Raw genomic sequence first — 19,078 nt, forward strand, 5'->3', positions numbered from 1 at the left:
TAAATTATGGTGAAATGAGGAGCCCTCTGACACTGTTCGTCAGCCTCTCCACTCAATGCTTCCCCACTGAGCTGTGAACTGTTGGCCTTGCTGTGACACCCTCAGTGTCTCACAACACACTAAAACCCCATTTGACAACAATAGCAGCCACAACTAGGACAAACACTGTGCTCTCTTCATCTGACTCCATTCAACCTTCCCCGTTTTTATCGTCCTCCAGCTAAAAAACACATCAGTGCTTCCTTTGACCTTGCTCGCTGAAATCTTGGTTAAGTGAGGCTGTGTTTGTGCGCCAGAGCACGAGTTCATTAGAGGCCTTTAAGAGAGGTTTTCATGGACACAGAAGTCCATATGGGCAAAGCTTTTAGTGCTAATTTAGTGGTCAGCTGTTGCCCCCAATGAGGCCTAAGAAAACACATCAGGCTGCAGTCGTCTCATTGACCTCTTGGCAGCTTTCTCTTTCTTTCACATCAGGCTGATTGATCTGCAGCATGGCTATATTGAGCCAAATGAGCCACATGGCCTCAGGTGAGAAGAAGAAGAAGAGAAAAAAAACATTTTGAGGAGCATTTCTGTATATTTGCGTCGTTGCTTGTGGCATCTTTCTGTTAACTTTCCTGGCGAGGTGAAATCACACACTCTATTATGTGCACTGTGACACTGCCTATCAATCTCATCTCCACCTCTTCATTTGCTGCAGGATCATCCCCCACTGCACTCAGCCCTGCAGGCCAGGAGAAGAGGGGCAATGAAAGCCTGCATGCATCCCCAGACTGCCTCTGCCTTGTAATTTTCTCGGTTTTGGCTCAGACAGGAGCCAAGTCAAAACCGCCTCACACCTACGCTCACACACCTACAATTTGCCAGCGGCCTGGGAGGACAGAGCCGCAGATGTCAGCCATTAGGTCACACGTGGAACTTTAGAAAAACTCTAAATCTGAACTTCTGTACATGCAACAGGCAGACAGATGAGCTTGCACATTGCTGTTTCAGCTGTGTGTAATTTACGTGAGTGAATCTTTGATTCCTCTTTATTCTTTGGGGTTACTCACGCTGCAGGACAAGTGTAGTGGGTGGGGAGCGTTTGGGTTTTTAACACGGGTCAAACTAACCGGGGAAAACAAACTCTTCATCATCGCGTCTTACATCTTGTGACAAAGTGTGAAACCGCTGTGGTTGACATGCAGAGCAGGAGCGAAGTGGGAGGCGCATGCAGCTCAATTAAAGCCTCAGTAAATTATACAGTACCTTGGGGTGTGAGGGCGAGGCAGCATCCCAGAGCCATGACAATGCACGGTGGTTTAAACTCACTTTAAATCCGTCACCTGAACAGGAACTCCGCGTCCTTCGTGACTGACGGTCCCTCGGCTCTACTGACCTACAGCCCCTCTGGAACATCTGCTCACACTCCACCCCCATGTCCCCATCCCCACCCAGTGCAGGGTACAGATGGCCCAGCCATGCCCTGACTTGGAGACCACTAATCTGTTTATGGTGTGCTATAGGAGGAGAGGAGTGTTAATCCAAACCACTGAAACAACACTGACCGCTTAACCTACAATGAAGGATCGCGGTGGGTACGGAGGAATGCCGAAGGATGCACGGGACAGTGCATGGCCTGAACTTTTGTGTTAAATATTGCAGTTCATTCTTTAAATAAATAGTTTAGATACTTTGAACTACTCAAGCACAATACTTGCTAAACAAATTTGTTAGTGAAAGCAAATGCAAAGCATCTAAAACTAGATGCATGCCACTCACCTCAAGAAAAAGTAAACAGACCAAACTGCTGAGAGACTTATCCTTTCATATTTTTTCTGTAATCAAAAATGAAAATGCTCCAACGTAACATCTGCGATTATTAAAGAAAAACAACGCTGGTCTCCCGCTGAGTGTCCAGTCAGCTGCTGGAGAAAGTCTCCACTGAGGTCTGATTAGGAAAGCACAAAGAGTAGAGTCCCAGTGCCAGTAGGAAAAAAAACAATAATACCCCTCTCCCCAGTAATCCGCTCTGAGCCCAAATCCACCCAGCTGATGGTGATGTCGCTGCCGCCGCTGCTGACCAGCTGCATCAGGTGGGGCACAAGATTGTTGACATTCAATAAGAAACCAACAGGCTAGCTGAGGGAAGCTTAAGAGTTGCTGAAATGTTGAAATGCTGATTATAAGAGTGATGAACAGGAGGATTAATGGCAGAAATATAGCATAATATTAACCAATTAAAGAGCCAGCTACTTCTGGCTGCTCTTATTCACAAGTAGCCACCGCAGGCAACTCCACATGTTTGCTTTTGCAGGTTTTTCACACTGCTTCCCCATCCTGATGCAACCATAAAGGGATTTGTGCCTCCTCTTTGGATCAAACCAGGGACCTTTTCCATATTAAGTATGCTGTACTGTAGAAGCCAGTACACTACAGGTCTATATAAGAAATTAAATAACCAGTTAGAATAAAAAAGAGCCTAAAAATACTAGAGAAATTAAAAAAAACACCTGTGAAATATTTTGCATCTATATAATCATAAACAAAGCAAAAAATGACACGTTTTAATAATAGATTAAACTGGCAGTCCATTACTGTTTGACAGTGGGTATTACAACAGACTCATTTCCAGTTACATATTTGGGGACTATGTAAAATTTTGCTTTCTATTATTATAATTGTATTTAATCTTTGCATGATTCACAGTTATAAATAATCCATATTATAATCCATCCATATTTATCTCATACTGGGCCCTGGTTCAGCCCTTCAGTTCATCTTCTGTCTAAAACACAGTCCTTTAGCTTCACAGTGAAGCACCGGCGCTGTTTGCTGAAGTGCTCTCTGACATCACATGGGCCCAACAGTAAAAAAAGACTATCTGAAACAAACATTTAGAGCAACCCAACATCATTTGTAGACATGCTCCCAACTGCATAACAGATCTAATGTCATAGCAACGGTATATCCCTAATTGCTTGCGAGAGCCAGCCAATCAGAAGAAAGCTGGCTTATACTGTGGCGAGCTAAAACTGTTTTTTAGGTCAGGGATAAAATATTTAAGATGCATAAGGTTTATTTTTGAAGTGTGAATCAGGTGAAGCTACTTTAGAGTTCAAGAATGAAAAGAATAGAGTTGTCCTTCTAAATGATACTCCATCATTTGGTGTTTTGATGATGGTGGTGGACACTCCCACAGGAGCTCGGTTTGGTTGAGATATGGGAACAGCAAAGGCTTAAATATATGATTTGTATCAGTGTAACAACGAAGCCACTCAGGCTTTACTTTAGGCTGAATAACAAAAGATAAAGGCGAACACTCAAAAAGACTGTTTCATTGGTCCAATAGCTTCAAATATTTGCAAGAGAGGGAGCATCTGGATTTGAACCAGAGACCTCTTGATCTGCAGTCAAATGCTCTACCACTGAGCTATACCCCCACACCAGGGCTATGTTCTCACTGTAAATGTGACCCAAGCCTTGCCAAATGCCCCACACAGTATAACAGCCCCACCGTACTGGTGACTCCCCACAGACCCTGGATCCTACATTTCCCATAACTGCACCATGATTGCATCTCTGAAGCACTCTCTTTTTTTAAGAGAAAGCTATTATGCTTTTACTTACTTTCTCTTTGCCAAAGGTCCAAATAATGAGGCTCACAGGGAATAGATACTACGACCTCATTATCTGGAGGTTTGGCTGAGTTTAATATGAGCATCCACCACTGGGACAGTTTATATATGACAGAAAACTTTAAAAAGCATAATAGGTCCACTTTAATATTGAACTCCCAAGACATAAAAGCATTTTTAGGAAATCTATCATGTTTAATCAGTCATAAAAAATCGGAACAGTCGCAATTGTCCAGAAAAGAAATGGGTATGTGGTTATATTATACATAGCAAAAATTAGCAGGGGGAACCTTGTAAATGAAGTTGCACTTACTTTGCAGCTTAACTGAGCACTCTTCAATACAAGCCTCATTTAAACCACACACAGCACTTTGTACACATACTCTAAATTGCCTTGGGAGCATTTAGGTTCAGTCCCTGGGATTGAACCAGCATCCTTTCAACTAGAAGTCACCACACCAAATATATCCATAAGAAAAGAGCCCTTTGTGCTGGCATTCCCCTGCTTATCCACCTGTTTCACAGTCTTTGTTGTCACTGCTATAGAAGGTGTCACTTGCTTTTAAAGCAAGAGTAATGTGGTAACTGTCCAATTTAATTGGTGTATTTAGCGTGTAACATTTAAGTGGCCCTTGGGATCGTTTCCACTCTGACACTGGACTTGCACAGACTGGTCATAGTTGAGACTAATTCTAGTACAAGTAACTGAAGGTGTTCCCATCTGTCTCTCTTCCTACCACACCTATTCAAACAGGCACTCCCTCAGCTCACCTGGAGCTTTGATGTGGGCTCTGCTTGGAATGCGATGCTGGGAACCAGGAGGTCCACAGGGGGGGTAATGAGCCGTTTTTGCAGTCCGATGCTGCTCTCAGGTGCCTGCAGGTACCACAGCAAACAGCTGCTGAGCAGTAATCAAACTGCTGGTTAACTTCCTAAAGTGCTTTACTGTCCCTCAATACGAGTCAGCTAATTATCCGGCTGAGAAACGAGGAATACGCCCATCAGGATCACGATTCTATTTATAGTCCCATAAAACTGAGTGACGTTTCAATCTACCTAATCTGTTCTTAAATGACATCACCACGGTGGGAAAAGCACGGCAGGAGTGTGAAATTATTCCTGATGAATTAAAGCGCACTAAAGTCTGCTTGTATTTCTTGACTTGAGGTCAGCACGCAGGGGTTGGCAGCGCTGCAAGCCCACACATGAAAACTCGTCTGGTGGTGAAATGAAATCACACGTGTACTTTCAGGAGACGCTGCTTTAGATTTTGGACCAGCGCCTGGAGCGCCAAACTGTCTGTCTGCTTGTGTGCCAGGAGGTACAGCGAAGGGTGAAAATGAAGAAAGGGAGGGGGAATCCCATCAGATATCACAGTTTTCCATTGTAAAACGTTAAAACACATGACCTCACGATAAACATAATGTTCTACTGAAGGCAAATAACGAGGAAAATGTCAGAGCGAAGTGCATAAACACACAGACGACCATACAAGCTTGGAAAGCCCAAAAATATATTCATCAACAGGAAAGACATTTCAAAACCACAACCCCAAAGCTTCCCTCCTGTGATACAATCCTCAGCAAAGCTATAAAGTTTCTGAAGTTTATCCATATCCTAAATGCACACACGCAGTTCTTAAACCATGCTGGTTAAGAATTATTTGGAATAATATCTGAAACTCTGTTGCTGCTGAGCCGAAATCCTCCCGAAGATCGACGAAGGCTCAGAGTTGTAGAAGAGGAGCGGTGCGCGATTGTTTCCTCAGCTGCTTTAAATTACCACTACAAAGTCTGGCGGCAGGCTGCGGTGACTTTGAAATACTTTCCATTTTGAACCCTCCACAGAGCTGCACATCGCAGGGTAGGCGTGACGCCAACAAAAAGATCTCCCTCTCTTTCGAGGGAGACTTTTCTGGTGGGGAAAGGAGGAGGATGTGTTAAACGTCTGACGTCCTGAGAAACATTTCCTTTGTAAAACTTTTCCAGCTTGTGTAATGTTCACGAGAGTGTGCGGCGTGTTTTACAGCACGGTAATGAGCAGGCAGTTTTGTGAGAGCGTCACTGCGCATTTATGTGACACTGAATCCAGACAAATGAATAAATAGAAAGGGTGACCTGGGCTTTCGTATCAACAGCAGATCAAATGGCTAAATGAAATGCGAAGGCAGTTGCTTATAGTGAAAATCCTACAGATAATTATACTTTTGGGGAGTTTTAGCAACTTTTAGCTCATTACTTTGGTTTTACAGTCTGCAACTTTAATGCTTTGCTCTCTTTATGGTGTTTTTGCCAGTGTATAACAAACCCAACAGCCCACCGGGTGTGAGCTGACCTCCTGTCAATCCTACTGTTCAACAGATGTAGGTTAAATCACGCATTGTTATATATGAACGACTTTAGCCACTGCTAGTCTCGCAATGGCATATGTTTTCAGATCAACTCCCTGGTGTTGGAGCATTCTCACCAAACACAAAGCAAAGTTTCTGTAGTGTGATTGCAACAAGGCGAGCAAAGCCACATTTGTGAAAAAATCAGTTTCATGCTGAAATCGCTGAAACCCATCAGTTTTGATTTGAGAACATAGCCCAGGGGCCTCGAACTCCAGGCCTCGAAGGCCGGTGTCCTGCAGGTTTTAGATGTGTCCTTGATCCAACACAGCAAATTTAAATGGCTAAATGACCTCCTCAACATGTCTTGAAGTTCTCCAGAGACCTGATAATGAACTAATCATTTGATTCAGGTGTGTTGACCCAGGGTGATATCTAAAACCTGCAGGACACCGGCCCTCGAGCTCTGGAGTTCGAGACCCTTTACCCTGGGTTTGAAAAGTAAAGCCATTGCATTCTACTTAGTGGCCAGCAGGGGGTGAGCACAACAAAAACTTCAAATTACATGAAAGTCTATAGAAAAATGACCCTTTGGTTCACTTGATTTATCACCTCATTAAACACTTTAGTGATTAATTTGTATGATGAACCGTTAGTTTCAAATCTTATTGAATACTACACGATGCTCATTTTGTAAACAGTGAGAGTGATATATATAATAAAGATGGGCTATGCTTGGTGCAAGCATCAATTTTTTTCTTCTTATTTTCTCACTCTGACACAGTATATATAGATACTGTATTTTTTTAATTAACAAAAGAAAGCTTTAGAAGACTAAACTAGAAGAAAATGTTTGCAAATATACTTTTATAAGATTCTAAGCCGAGATTTAAAAGTGTATTAAGAAAAGGTTTTGGATAAATGCAATTCTGAAAGCTAAACCTGCAGTTTTAAACCTCCCTCTTATTCCACTGATCCACCAAAGAGCAAAATAAGTACATCTATCAAAGTGCTACTAAAGAATGACAACATCCAGGGAGAATCCAGCTCTTGCAGCGATGCAGTGCAATCAATCCTTAGTCACGCTGAACAGCTCAAACAGCATGAGTGGGAGTTTCCACTGCACTTCTCAGCTCACTGTTATTAAATCATGATTTACACTTATCAGGAGCAAAAACAATGATGAAATCATCTGGAATTTACCGTCCGCAGATGTTCACTCATTAAAATCTTGTAAAAAACCCCAAACCAAGTCATTCATATTAGCTTCACTTCGAATCGACTCTCGCTCTGTTTGTGTTGTGAATATTTCATTACCCTGCCCTCACCATACAACCTGACCCCCTTGTTTACAGGCGTCCGCTCTTTGGCTCACAGTTTCTAAGCGATGAAAAGAAAAGCCTCAGTATAACAAAAACTGTGAATGAGAGCAACTCCCAGCCAGCAGAGATGGGCGATTCATTTTTCTCTCCTCTACATGCGCACTCAGCGGGGTCAGGAGAGGTCAGAGCCGATGCATTCAGCAGCCTTTTACCTCTTGACCTCTAGACACCTCATTATTATGTCTGCATACAGACTGTGGGGTCAGCTCACATCAGCAAACACTCAAGTAAATCACCAACTCATTGGCCACTTGTTCACAGGCCTCATTGCTGACTGTAGATATTCAGGTTTCAGATGCTTAGTGATAAAAACTACCCATTTCTACATTTTTAAACTTAACAGAAAAGCAAAAAAGCACTGAAAAGTTACAGATATAAACTATTTAAAAAAGTCATCGAGCAGTTCCTTAGTGCACAACATAGGGGAAAATGTGAAAAACACACGTAAGAAAAAAGTAACAGCCTATATTTTTAAGTACACTTAAAATTCCTTCAACCTTTAAATCAGCAAGGAGCTCATTTTACAGCTCTGCCCTCCTGATTTGCTACAGAGGCCTTCGGGAGGCTGCAGCACGCCCTCTCATATCACATCATTTAACGGTCTTTGAGGTCACAGCTGACTCCTATTGGGCTGTAATGGCCCTCCCGCTGAGCTTGGCTCGGGTCCCTGCTTTCCCTACACCTTTGAAGTACTCACACACTCAGACTCAGCAGAGGAGGAAGGGGCGTTCCTGGGCTGGTCCCAGCTGAAAAGGCTCTCTGGGTTTCCGTAGCCTCCAGGTACACCTGGCCTATTACTCTCACAAATTAAAACAGCCGCCCTTTGACCTCCTGCTTTTGTTCCGTCTCAGGAGCACCCAGAGAAAGGCGGGAGTTTTTGGTAAGAGATTTAAAGAACAAAAAGAAAAACTCGTTCCCGTCTTTACTGGAAGTAAAGGTAGTGTTAACCACAAGGCAGATGATAATGAAAGCCCCTGAAGTCAGAACAAGCAGAAGAAGTAACCTGAGCAGCCTCGGCACGATCAGCTCTGTCAACATGAACCAGAAGGCTTACGGGAAAACGGTTGCATTCAAAAAGGTGAAACAAAAGTGTTTTTTCCTCTGTGGTCGGACAGGACGAGCGAGGAAGGAACGAATTCACCTTTCCACATGCACAAAGCCAAGAAAAACAAGACAGGAACGAGGGATTAATCTGTCAACAGGCTGCATTTATGCTGCGCACATTATGTAATTTCAATACAACTCCACATGCATGACGAAGAAACATTAGACATGGGAGGATGTGTTTAATTGAATCGTTCCTTTGAATATTTAAATGTGCGTTACAAAATGTGTCCTGGCAGGGCCCGCTCAGGAAGGAGGCAGCTCACACCTTACAAATGGCTTGGACCAAACCACTAGGCCAGCAGTCTATCGCAAGGTTGACACAGCATCCCTGATTGTTATTGATGAAAAAAAATACTCATGTGATGGGTGTTTATTAATTTTTATATTAAGTAGTGCTGTCAGCGTCAATCTCATTGAAAGGACGTTAACGCCATAACTGCATTAATGCGGCAAATCTCCCTTAGCGAGTTAGCGCTAGAGTAGAGTTAGCGCCAGCAAGAGTAGCGTGGGGCTGCACGGCGTCAACGGGTTAACGAGGTAACTGCGCTAATGCGTAGACGCCGTGCAGCCCTGCGCTACTCTTGCTAGCGCTAACTCTACTCTAGCGCTAACTCGCTAACGGAGATTTGCTGCATTAATCCTGTTATGGCGTTTACGTCGTTTCAGTGAGATTAGCGCTGACAGCACTAATATTAAGTAAACTTGTTGAGGTAGCCAACCCTCCAACTCCCTCAGCAGTGGATAGAGACTATGAGAGGAACTAGCATGCCCACAATCTTTGCATCGTCCTCTCTTATAGGTACCAGCCCCAGAATCCACTGTCAGTCCCCAGTGAGACCACCATCAGGCCTAACTTGCTGTTTCACGATCAATAAAAGCTGTTTAATCACATTTGGAGATGTCCTGCTAGTAAATGAGGTAAAAACAGTAAATTGAAACATTTTGTTTAGCTTTTTTTAGGACTCTTATCGATTTTCATTTCTTGAGGGAAAGATGGCTTGCCTTGCAAAGGCAAACACAGTGCCGTGTCAGTCATAATAGCATGTGTGTTAGAGTAAATAACTCTTTCTCTTGTCATAAAACAGAAGACTTGCAGAGTCCTGACTGCACACTGCCGCCTGCCTGACCTTGTGTGTCTCGTATAACTGTTTCACGGTCACACTGGCCTATATCTGCGTTCTGCTCTGACTGAAAGGCTGCACACTGCTTAGTGTTTAAATTTTAAACAAAAACCAGCTCCCGGCGACAGAAGCACATCCAGTGTGTTGCACAGCTGCTCATTTATCAGCTCAGTGTATGACAAACTGAGGGGTCAGAGGGTAGAAGCCTACATGGCACTACAGTCTCAGGTCACAGGCGGAGCTGCAGAGGTTACGGAAACACTCGAGCGATTACAAACTTACATGCATGTGTGTGTGCGTTTGTGTGTTGGGTATCAGTGAGGGCAACAACCTCACACAGTTGGAGAGTCGCTTTGTAACCTGGCACTAAAGGTACACAGGAATATGCAGACTGTTATGTAAGTGTCTGAATAGCTTAATCGCAGAAGGTTTTCACCACAGTTTCCTGTGTAAACACTGAGCTGTGTGAGCCTCAGACTCTGGTTTCACCAGTTTACTGGCATCACTCGGCGCTCACATGGAGCACAATAAGCAGAACAGACGGAGTGTGAAGGGAGAGCAACAGCGAGGGGAAAATAGGAAACCCTGAACGCAGACATGGAGGAAGGTGTGGTTTGGAAAGAGATGACGAGGGCAGATTTGGCGCTGGACGATCGCAGTGGAAACCTCTGTTTAAGACCGCTATGGTCAGACTGGGGTCAGCTTTGTAGGAGAGTGACCTGCGGGAGTCTCAGGGAAAGTCATCAGGAGGGAGCGGCATTAGGCTGAGCTGGGCTGACCCTCACACATTTCTGTCTGCTGGGAATCAACTCAGAAAGAGAATACATCGGCGGCCCGGCTGGTCCAACACAAACCAGTCGCTGGCAGGATGGATGGATATGCAGAGAGCAAACCCAGCAGCCCTTAGAGGGAAAACAATGGAGCACCAAATCCTGGTGGCTTCCAGCACCACACCCAGAAAGCCCCCAAACCCACAAGCTTCACCAGGAGGTGGAACTATTTAGAGAGAAATAGCACTGCTAATACAACACAGTGTTTCCCACACACAGACTTTCCTCTATGGTCCTGGGTTTTGTTTAGTTTTGGGCCATGTTTTGATTTAATTGTCATGCTGTTCTCGTGTTTTTCATGTTCACTTTTTCCTTGTGTCTTTAGCCTCCCTTTGTCTTTCGTTCCGCGTTCTTTCTTGTTTCCACCTCCTGTTTTATTTAAGTAATATATTTCCTCAGTGTACCTTTCCTCTGTGTCTTCACCTCCTGTCTTTTTTCCTTTCTCTGAAGGCCTAATTGTCTTCAGTCAGGAGTGCATGCCTCCATTGTTTGAGTTCCTGATACGTATCACTCAGTGCAAGTGCACTTTTTATTTATTTTCAGTCTTCTCTCCAGATAGCCACACACTCTGGCATTTTTTAAACTTGTACACCTGCAGTCCAAGATTGCAGAGTTGTGCCAACGCACTTTGCATGCAGCTTATTATTGCTGTTATTTGTTCTCTCAAGAAATCAGCTTTTTGTTTTTTTTCCAATCCAACACAGGGTTGCTGTTGGCCGGAGCCCATCCCACTTGTTGCAGGGTGGGAGCTTTGCCAGGCTGCCAGTCCATCCCACGGTTACCACACAGAGTCAGACAAAATTTCACGATCGCAACCACAGCTACAGCCAAGTTACCCTTACAGGGAGAACATGCAGTCCCCACACAGAAAAGCTCCACCAGGCCAGTGGGTTCAAACTCAGGACGTTCTTACGACAGAGCTAATCACACCACCACTGTACAGTCTGCATTCATCATAAACTGTGTATTGTTTTTAATTTAGTAGGAAAGCTTGGGCCCATAGTCCTTCTAAGAGCAAGTCTCAATGAGGTAGCTCAAGAGTGGGTGAGTGTGGATGTGGATGGATGTGGTGGGTACCCCTTCCTCATTTCTTTCCTTCGTTCATTTAGATAATTCTTTCAGTTATTTGTGCTGCTACATGTTATCTCTCTCTGGGAATCTTCTGATATTTGTGAGTGAAATTGATGTCATGATTATTATTCCTAGAGGTTCAGAGGAGTTTGGGGTTACAACATAGCTAAATGCCCAGTAATGGCTCAGTGCAGACACTAACAATATTAGAGATACAGTCAACCAATGTAAAACCATCTTTACTTAACTTTAACGAGTAGAGAGATAAGTTGAAATGCTCCCTGCTTCAGCTGTTAAATACATTTACTTGAATGTTTTGTCTGCTCCTTATAAAATGTCTTTAACCGTCACAAATCCAATCCAAAATTGTGAAAGATCACATTCACTTCACCGAGAAACATTTTCTCCAGACCAGCGTGTCGCCCACTCGGAGCCCCACCCTGACTCTCCCAGGACACACTGGGATTATACCACATGTATCTCTCTATTGTCGGCCAACACAAATATTCAAACGTACACTGCCGGAGATGATTCTGTAAAGCAGTGCCCAGCTGTGGGAGTGTGTGTGCGTAAGATTTCCACTGAAACAGAGCGTGCGTGTTTACTCATTAACACAGCGGTACGGAAAGCATCAATGAGCTGGAGTGGAAATCACAGCTGGGCTGTCAGCGCCACACTGACACCTCATACTAACTCGTGCCAGAAGGTTTCAGAAAGGATGCCATTGTGTGTATTATTTTAAGCTTTGCGTCTCCATGGAAATGGGCACATGTGCACGGACACGGGCGCGGTCTCTCGCAGCTCATCGTACCTCAGCTGTGGAAAGGAAAGTACAGCCCTGCAGTGAACGCTGAGTCCTCTGCAGATGTGTGTACGCGCAGCAGTGGGAAATATTAACTATCAAACGTACAAGAATAAATTATTTATTTGGAATTTACAGGCCCAGATGGGTTCCAGATGTATGTCAAGTGTTGGGGGTACTTACCTATTTGTCAACGGGAGAATAAAGGCAGAAAGTCAGGGGGCACATGAAAAAGAAAGAAAGAAAACACATTAATAGTTGATTGCAGCAGGATATTAGAAGAACACATCTTGTTATAATTGAAACTATTTATTCAGCTCAGATGAATCTGTAGAGGTGCACTACTGTAGTAGCAGGGTTGTTTTTCATTACATCGGAAACAATCCTGCTTTGCTTCTCCTGAGAAAATCTTATCATCCCGAACAGGAACCAAACATCTTCACCTCCCTCTAATCCCTACATGCGTGCTCCCCGGAGGCTTTCTCTTTTGCAACACTTTACAGATGCCAGACCCGGGCCTCTGCCGGGCTACGGCTCACGTGTCGGCAGCCCGGCTCTGAATGCGGCCCTGTCCTGAGGGACTTTCCTGAGAAAAATAAAGAAGTGGTCCCGGGTAAAGGCTAGAAAAGAAAGTAGGCCTGACTCTTGAATAGCCTGCTGCCCCCGGAGGGCTCGTTCATGTAAGTGCCTCGTGAATGGCAGGCCAGAGGAACAGATGCCAGGAAGCCTTGAAATCCTGGCGGTCGCTGGTTATTATGCTTCGTGGGACATGCGCTATCAAGCTGAAAGAGCAAATATTATTTGCGGCTAAAAAGGAGGAGATAAAGATCAGCCATGCCCTGTAGAGTTGCTTTTATTTGGTCCGGGCTTTTTGTCTTGTCTCTTATAATTCCTGCATGCTGTTAAGTCTTTTTAAAGGACATATGTTTCTTGTAGCTCTTACGCCCTAACTTCTACTGACCTGCAATCAGCAGCATTTTGGTAATGATGGGTCCCGTTGTTATGACATGATGTAAAATTAGTGGGTGCAACCGAACACATGGCACCCGTGACACACTCTGTTGGGCGTGTGGTGACAGTTTTACGCAAGTCAGAGTTCTGGAGAATACCAGCTACTGCGCTTGTTTTCCCTCTCAGACACATGGAGACATCTCCAGCAGAAACAGGAGTATACAGCATGGGTGTGTACAGGAGGCAAGAAAAGTACGTCAGACTGGTTCGAACTTAAAGTTCCCATACGTACGTCTTAGTTTCATGTTGGCCATGTGGGTGCAAAATGTTTGCACCGAGCAGTTAAGTTTTCTTAAGCCACTCAGATCTCCAAATACACATGCCAGAGATTTATCAAAAATAATGGAGGTGTTGCAACTTGTTCTGTTCTTTTAAAACAGAGAAAAACAAAAAGACTGATCTAAAAGGCGATAGCTACATATCTGTGTGTGCTTACTTCAATGACATAAAAAACAGGCAGCTTACCAAACCAAACATTATGAAACAGGCAGATATAATTCAAAAGGTGCTTTATACAGCTTGCAAGCTGCTCACCTGACAAAATCGAGAGGAAATTAAATACAGAGCACTTGTATGCACACATCAATCACGGAGCCACATGGTGAAATCCCCAGGAAACTGCTTTACACCGAATTTCTGCTGTGGATAAATTAGCCTAGCATTTTTCTGATGTACAGTCCTGTGGAAGCTAAAGTACAACCTGTGATTCAATACGTAGTAGCAGCATGACTTTTTCACCATCTCACATCACTGTGGGGGAATTCTGTCCCACTCTTCTTTACGACATTGCTGAGGTTTGTTGGGGAATTTGTTTATGCGCAACTCTCAAGTCCTGACACAGCATTTCATTCGGGTTGAGGTCTGGACTTTAACTGCGCCATTGCAACACCTTGATTCTTTACTTTTTCAGCCATTCTGTTGGTGCTTTTGCCAAATAATGTTTTTATGTTAGCCATGTCAGCCATAAAAGTAGCTTTAGTAACTAGTTTTCACTCTTAAATCACTTTATGTATAAAATTAGATTGCTTAAGGTAAAATTTCTGCGTTTCCCTGGTAGATAGAAAATAAACCAATCTGACAAATGTTTATTTATATAGTTTCTGAACATAGTATGTCGTCTGGAGGCTGTTTTTATTCCCCAGCTCAAGTTTCTGGCTTCCAGTTTGGTTTGAGTGGCTGCATGTACGAGACCACCAGCACACAGCAGAGGTGGAAAAGAGAAAAAATGAACTTCATCCAGTCAAATGTTAAATGGTGTTGAAATTCCGCCAGATGACTTTTCTCAACAGACGACAGCGAAACTGATTCCAGTAAAAGAAGCAGACCGCAGGACAAGTGCGACCAAAGATCGAGATCAAACCAACCTGCTTCTATAACGTCACACTCAAAACTGCAAAGTCTGCACTGATGCTGAAGTGTGCAGCAACAGTTTCCAGCAACGAGACAGAAATCCAAACTAAAAGCGAGCTGCGAAGCAGAGAGTATGCAGCAAAGATAATAAATGACCCCGAGCGAGGCCGAGCTGTTATCGCTGATTGTGGAGTCTCTCAGGCCTCCCAGTGGAAACACTTCAGCGTATTTCCTGTAATTTTACGCAGGTTCTCTGCTTGATCAAAACACACAAGCAAAACAAAAAAGAAAAACGAGCTCATTTCAGGAAGAGTTGAGCACAATCATAACAAGCAAGTTGGACTCTTTCCCCTAAAGCACCTGTGGGAGCTGCAGCCAAGCAATAAAAACACACAAGCCCTTAAATCTGCTCTACATCGCTTTGGAGTTCAAAACCCTCGGAGAGCAAATCGGGGCTGAAAAACACGACAACTTCTTGCTCTATGACGCTGCTATTGATGCCCCAGACCCCGAGAGTTTTCTGTGAAACAATGAAGTTTAACATCTCTGCTCCTTGACTGAAAGACGGGGAGGAGCGCCCACTCCAGCTGAACAAACAGCTCGTGCAGCGTATAGTAGTTTGGGTGGGTGTGTCTGTCAGGGAGGCAGATATGTGTGAGGATTTGACTGTCAGCATTTCAGCATACCAGCACTACTGATGACACACAGATATGACACAGGAACACAGACAAACACACTTTACATGCAGGAGAGCTATAATTTAGGACACCGAGGTGGCGATGTAGGGAGCCATCGTGATTATAGGCAGCTTACAAATGGGGATCTCAGCCTCAGCTGATGTTTGAGCCTCCATACTATCAGAGTCAGCCATTAGCATTGTCATAAAAAACATCAGTAATACATGAACATCACAGCAATTATACACTTTTCTTTTTAAAAACAGGCCAAATATCAATATGTAGGCCTCAGTTAAGTACAAGTAAATTGTGCATTCGGGTTATTATAAGGCATTACGGATAGAGTCTATATGTTAGTCGGATATAGCCACCTTAGAAGCTTGTAGGTTCACTTTTTGTTCAGTGGATTTTAGTTTTGTCTTTTTGTTGGTTTTTTTATTTTAATGTGGGAGTCTATGGAGATTTAGTTACGTCTTGAGACAAGCCTCAAGTGGCTATAAGAGGAACTGCAGATTTTGGCACTTTAAGAGGTGACTGCTTGGTTGTTATGGCAGCCCGTTTTTCCGCCACAAAAAAAAAGTATCCATAACTCGAAATTTAGAGCTATCTTTCTCGAAATTTCAAGTTATTCTCTCAAAATTTTGACTTATTTACCTAAAATTTTGAGAAAACTAACTGGAAATTTTGAGTTAGCGCTGCCAATCAGTAATCTGCATGAATTACATCATTTCCTTCTTACCCGGAAGCTGAAGCCCTCAGCTACAAATGCTACAGCTAAGCTACCAGTATTACAGCCAGTCATGAATGCACAAATTGCTGAGTATTTTCAGCATGGCTTCACAAATGATGAAATCCTTGTGTTATTAGCTGAATCACATGGCGTTATCAGCAAACGTACTCTCGAAAGCGCCAATTTGTTGCGATCCAGTTTTGAGTCCGCATTCATCTGCGCCATATCCTTCCAGGTAACAAGAAAATGACATCATTCACGTAGATTACTGATTGGCAGCGCTAACTCAAAATTTCGAGAAAGATAACTAGAAATTTTGAGTTATGGATACTTTTTTTTTTAGTGGCGGAAACGGGCTTCCACAGGTTTTTAATCTTTTCTGATAATAGCAAAGCTCTGAGAGTCTCTAACTATTCACACATGTACAATAAAAACTTAAACTGATTCCAGTAAAAAGTATATTCAGGTGAATTTAGTCATTTGATCCTTCTTTCTAAGAAGTGAGCCATGAACTGTTAAAGCTGGATATAATCAGGAAAGGAAATGAAACTGGCTTATAAATAACTTGGGTCCTGGTGATTAATGGCTGATGCCGGGTTTATGGTGGAAACGTGAACGACACGCACCTCAGCCCAGCTTCGTGTGCTAAATACGTCTCGTACGTATCCGAGGAGGGTGGAGAGCCATAAATACAACACTGTTGACTGCCATCAAATTTACAAATCGCATCAGAAGGGAAGCTGGTGTCACCAAGCACCCAACACTCAACTGCAGTTACATTTTCAGCTGTAGGCGCTTTCATTAAACTGCTGAGGCAGCGGCTTTGGTTTCATTAAGGCCCTCGGCGTCTAAGAGCGATGCTGTCAGTCTGGACTGTCATAAAGAGAAACTGAATCCTCCCACAAGCAACTGGGTATCCGTTTAACACAGCCCCTGGCTGCCCCGCCTGCCTAAATATCAGAAGTCAGTCGGCAGCCTGAGATTCAAGCCCTTCCAGAGCACTGAACCCAATCTGAGCAGCTGCATTGTATTTTATAGAGAGCGTATATAGAGTTTCCTGAGGTGGTTATTCCCATAGGTGTAGTATTTCAGTTCAGCGGGAGTTTCATGTTTCTGAGTCTTTTGTTTACGATTCTGACAAGACGAGCTCCATCGAATCCAATCTTTTTATGACAATCACATGATGGCACGGTCAGGACTGCATTGCACTTTTCCCACTTTCACTATTACTTGGTGAGTAGCTTTGGGGAGTAGTGTTTGCAGACAGGTGACCGTGGCAAGCTGGTAGTGGCCAAAGCAATCATAAGGGTGTTAACAATCCAGTGCTGTATGCCTCTTTGCATTCAAATGTCAAGCCTGCCAGTAACCACTCACCAACCATTGGTATATAAATAGGTAACTGTTACCTGATCTAAGCCTGGACTGTTTGCCAGTAACCTGGTGAATATTGAGAGGTTAAAAAACATATATCGCCCAGTGCAGCTTCAAAGCCAGTATAGGACCAGTTACACAAAAGAAGAACTGACAAAATGTGTTTTTTTAATTAATTATTCAACACAGGGAACAGCTGCAGATTAGAAAAGATGATCTGCAAGAGAACAAGTGACAGGGCTGAAGTAAAGTGGGAGGAAAAAGACAAGTTTGCCTCTTATGTAAGTGAACAAATCACCACGAAGAGGTCGTTTTCTAGAAGAAAAGATCCAGTTTAATTGGATGGCTTCATGTCAAAAGGCCCAATAAAGAAAAGAGAAAACATGTGTCTCTTCACGTGTGCATGGAAGGTGTATGTAGCGAGCGGTGGAAGCCGGTCTGAGTGAGAAAGGGGGCTTAAAGTGGTTCCTCTCTACACGACAGTCCATGCACGATCCTTCATGCGCAGAAAAGGCAGCGGGCAGGAACGGATTTGTGGATGCGCACATCAAAGGTTGGTCGAACAACTCCTGTTTATGTTTCATTTTTCTTTATCCTCCATCCTGCTCCCTCTCCCTCTATGATCCTGGCATTTTTTTTTCTAACCTTAAATCATATATTATATCACGGCACGTCTTCACATGAGCCGGGACTTGAGGGACTCTCCCAGGAGTACTGCCTGTGCTTTTCCATAATACGGGCATTAGGGAAAAACTAGGCATAGGGGGCCAATAGAAGGGAAAAGAAGGCATCAACAAAAGGCAGAGTAGTAGAGGGATCAGCAGGGAGAAAGGAATTTCATTACTTTCTCCAACTTCTTAAGTCTTATCTTTGTGCTCACAGAAAGTCTGTTGGAGTGCTCGAACTTTTTGCGGCTATATGTGTGGTGGAATTTCACACGTTAGCCCAAATGTGTAAACTACCACGTTAGCCACAGCAAATTTACATCTCTCAGCCACATGGCATTCTGTTGACAAACAGCTGAATTCTCGTAAAACACACGCTCCGTTATAATGAATCCCTCGGCTGGGCAGAGCTTGCACCACTCAGCAGCGGCCTAACCGCAGATCTCTGCTCTACATGTCCTCGCTGAGAGGAGGGCATGTCACAATATTAAGATATTTTCAGTTTCGACATTGTTCAAAATGTTCAGCCGTAAGAGACGGGCAGTTTTGTAAACAATGACGCGGGAGGAAAGGCAGCAAATGGTCTCTCCGAGGTGGGGATGAGTCAAGTTTATTCGACAAGTGGGCTGCGGTTCAGACTGAAGTGATGCAAACCCAGATGGTTCTGCTTTGTACACACTAGTACACATCCGGGCAGGCAAACAAAGATCTGACCCCTCCCCATTGATTTCTTTGATCACAGACTATTCCAGTGGTTACTTGAATGGAGAAAACAGTGGGATCGCGCTGTGGCCCGGAGCAAACACTTTGTCCTGTTGCTCTAACATCCTTTAATGCAAACTCACACGTCAACACTTTTCTGCATCATTTTATTGTTGCAGTGATGAAAGCCTCAGCGTGCCATTTTCATGCAGGATCGTAATCCATATTAGATCATAAAAACTCATAAATTCTGCAGCTTAGCAGCATTAAAACTGCACTTTTCCCCTCATCCGAGCTAACATCGTTACATATA

General features: G+C 43.7%; 1 protein-coding gene, 1 long non-coding RNA gene and 1 other non-coding gene across 10 annotated transcripts in view; 1 reads left to right on the top strand and 2 right to left on the bottom strand.

Moving 5' to 3' along the window:
- nhsa (Nance-Horan syndrome a (congenital cataracts and dental anomalies)) overlaps window positions 1-19,078 on the bottom strand; it is a 72,370-nt gene that overhangs the window by 18,216 nt on the left and 35,076 nt on the right. Inside the window, exon 1 of one of the 7 annotated variants that reach the window (XM_025903058.1) lies at window positions 12,443-15,845. The exons of the other annotated variants lie outside the window; for them this stretch is intronic. The gene's annotated coding sequence lies outside the window, so the exon portion shown is untranslated. Of the gene's footprint in view, window positions 1-12,442; window positions 15,846-19,078 lie in introns of those variants that run through there. 7 annotated transcript variants of the gene reach the window in all.
- trnac-gca (transfer RNA cysteine (anticodon GCA)) lies at window positions 3,351-3,422 on the bottom strand. The gene has a single exon. It is a non-coding gene; the product is annotated as a tRNA-Cys (tRNA).
- Window positions 6,405-11,336, top strand: LOC106097683 (uncharacterized). 2 transcript variants are annotated; one of them, XR_003216390.1, is made up of 5 exons: window positions 6,405-8,108; window positions 8,180-8,555; window positions 8,672-8,748; window positions 9,235-9,353; window positions 11,091-11,336. It is a non-coding gene; the product is annotated as an uncharacterized LOC106097683 (long non-coding RNA). The 2 variants fall into 2 exon arrangements; XR_001223813.3 differs by having other exon boundaries at window positions 6,405-8,555.

This window comes from Oreochromis niloticus, linkage group LG23, assembly GCF_001858045.2.
Source record: "Oreochromis niloticus isolate F11D_XX linkage group LG23, O_niloticus_UMD_NMBU, whole genome shotgun sequence".
In the NCBI taxonomy this organism is placed as follows: domain Eukaryota; kingdom Metazoa; phylum Chordata; class Actinopteri; order Cichliformes; family Cichlidae; genus Oreochromis; species Oreochromis niloticus.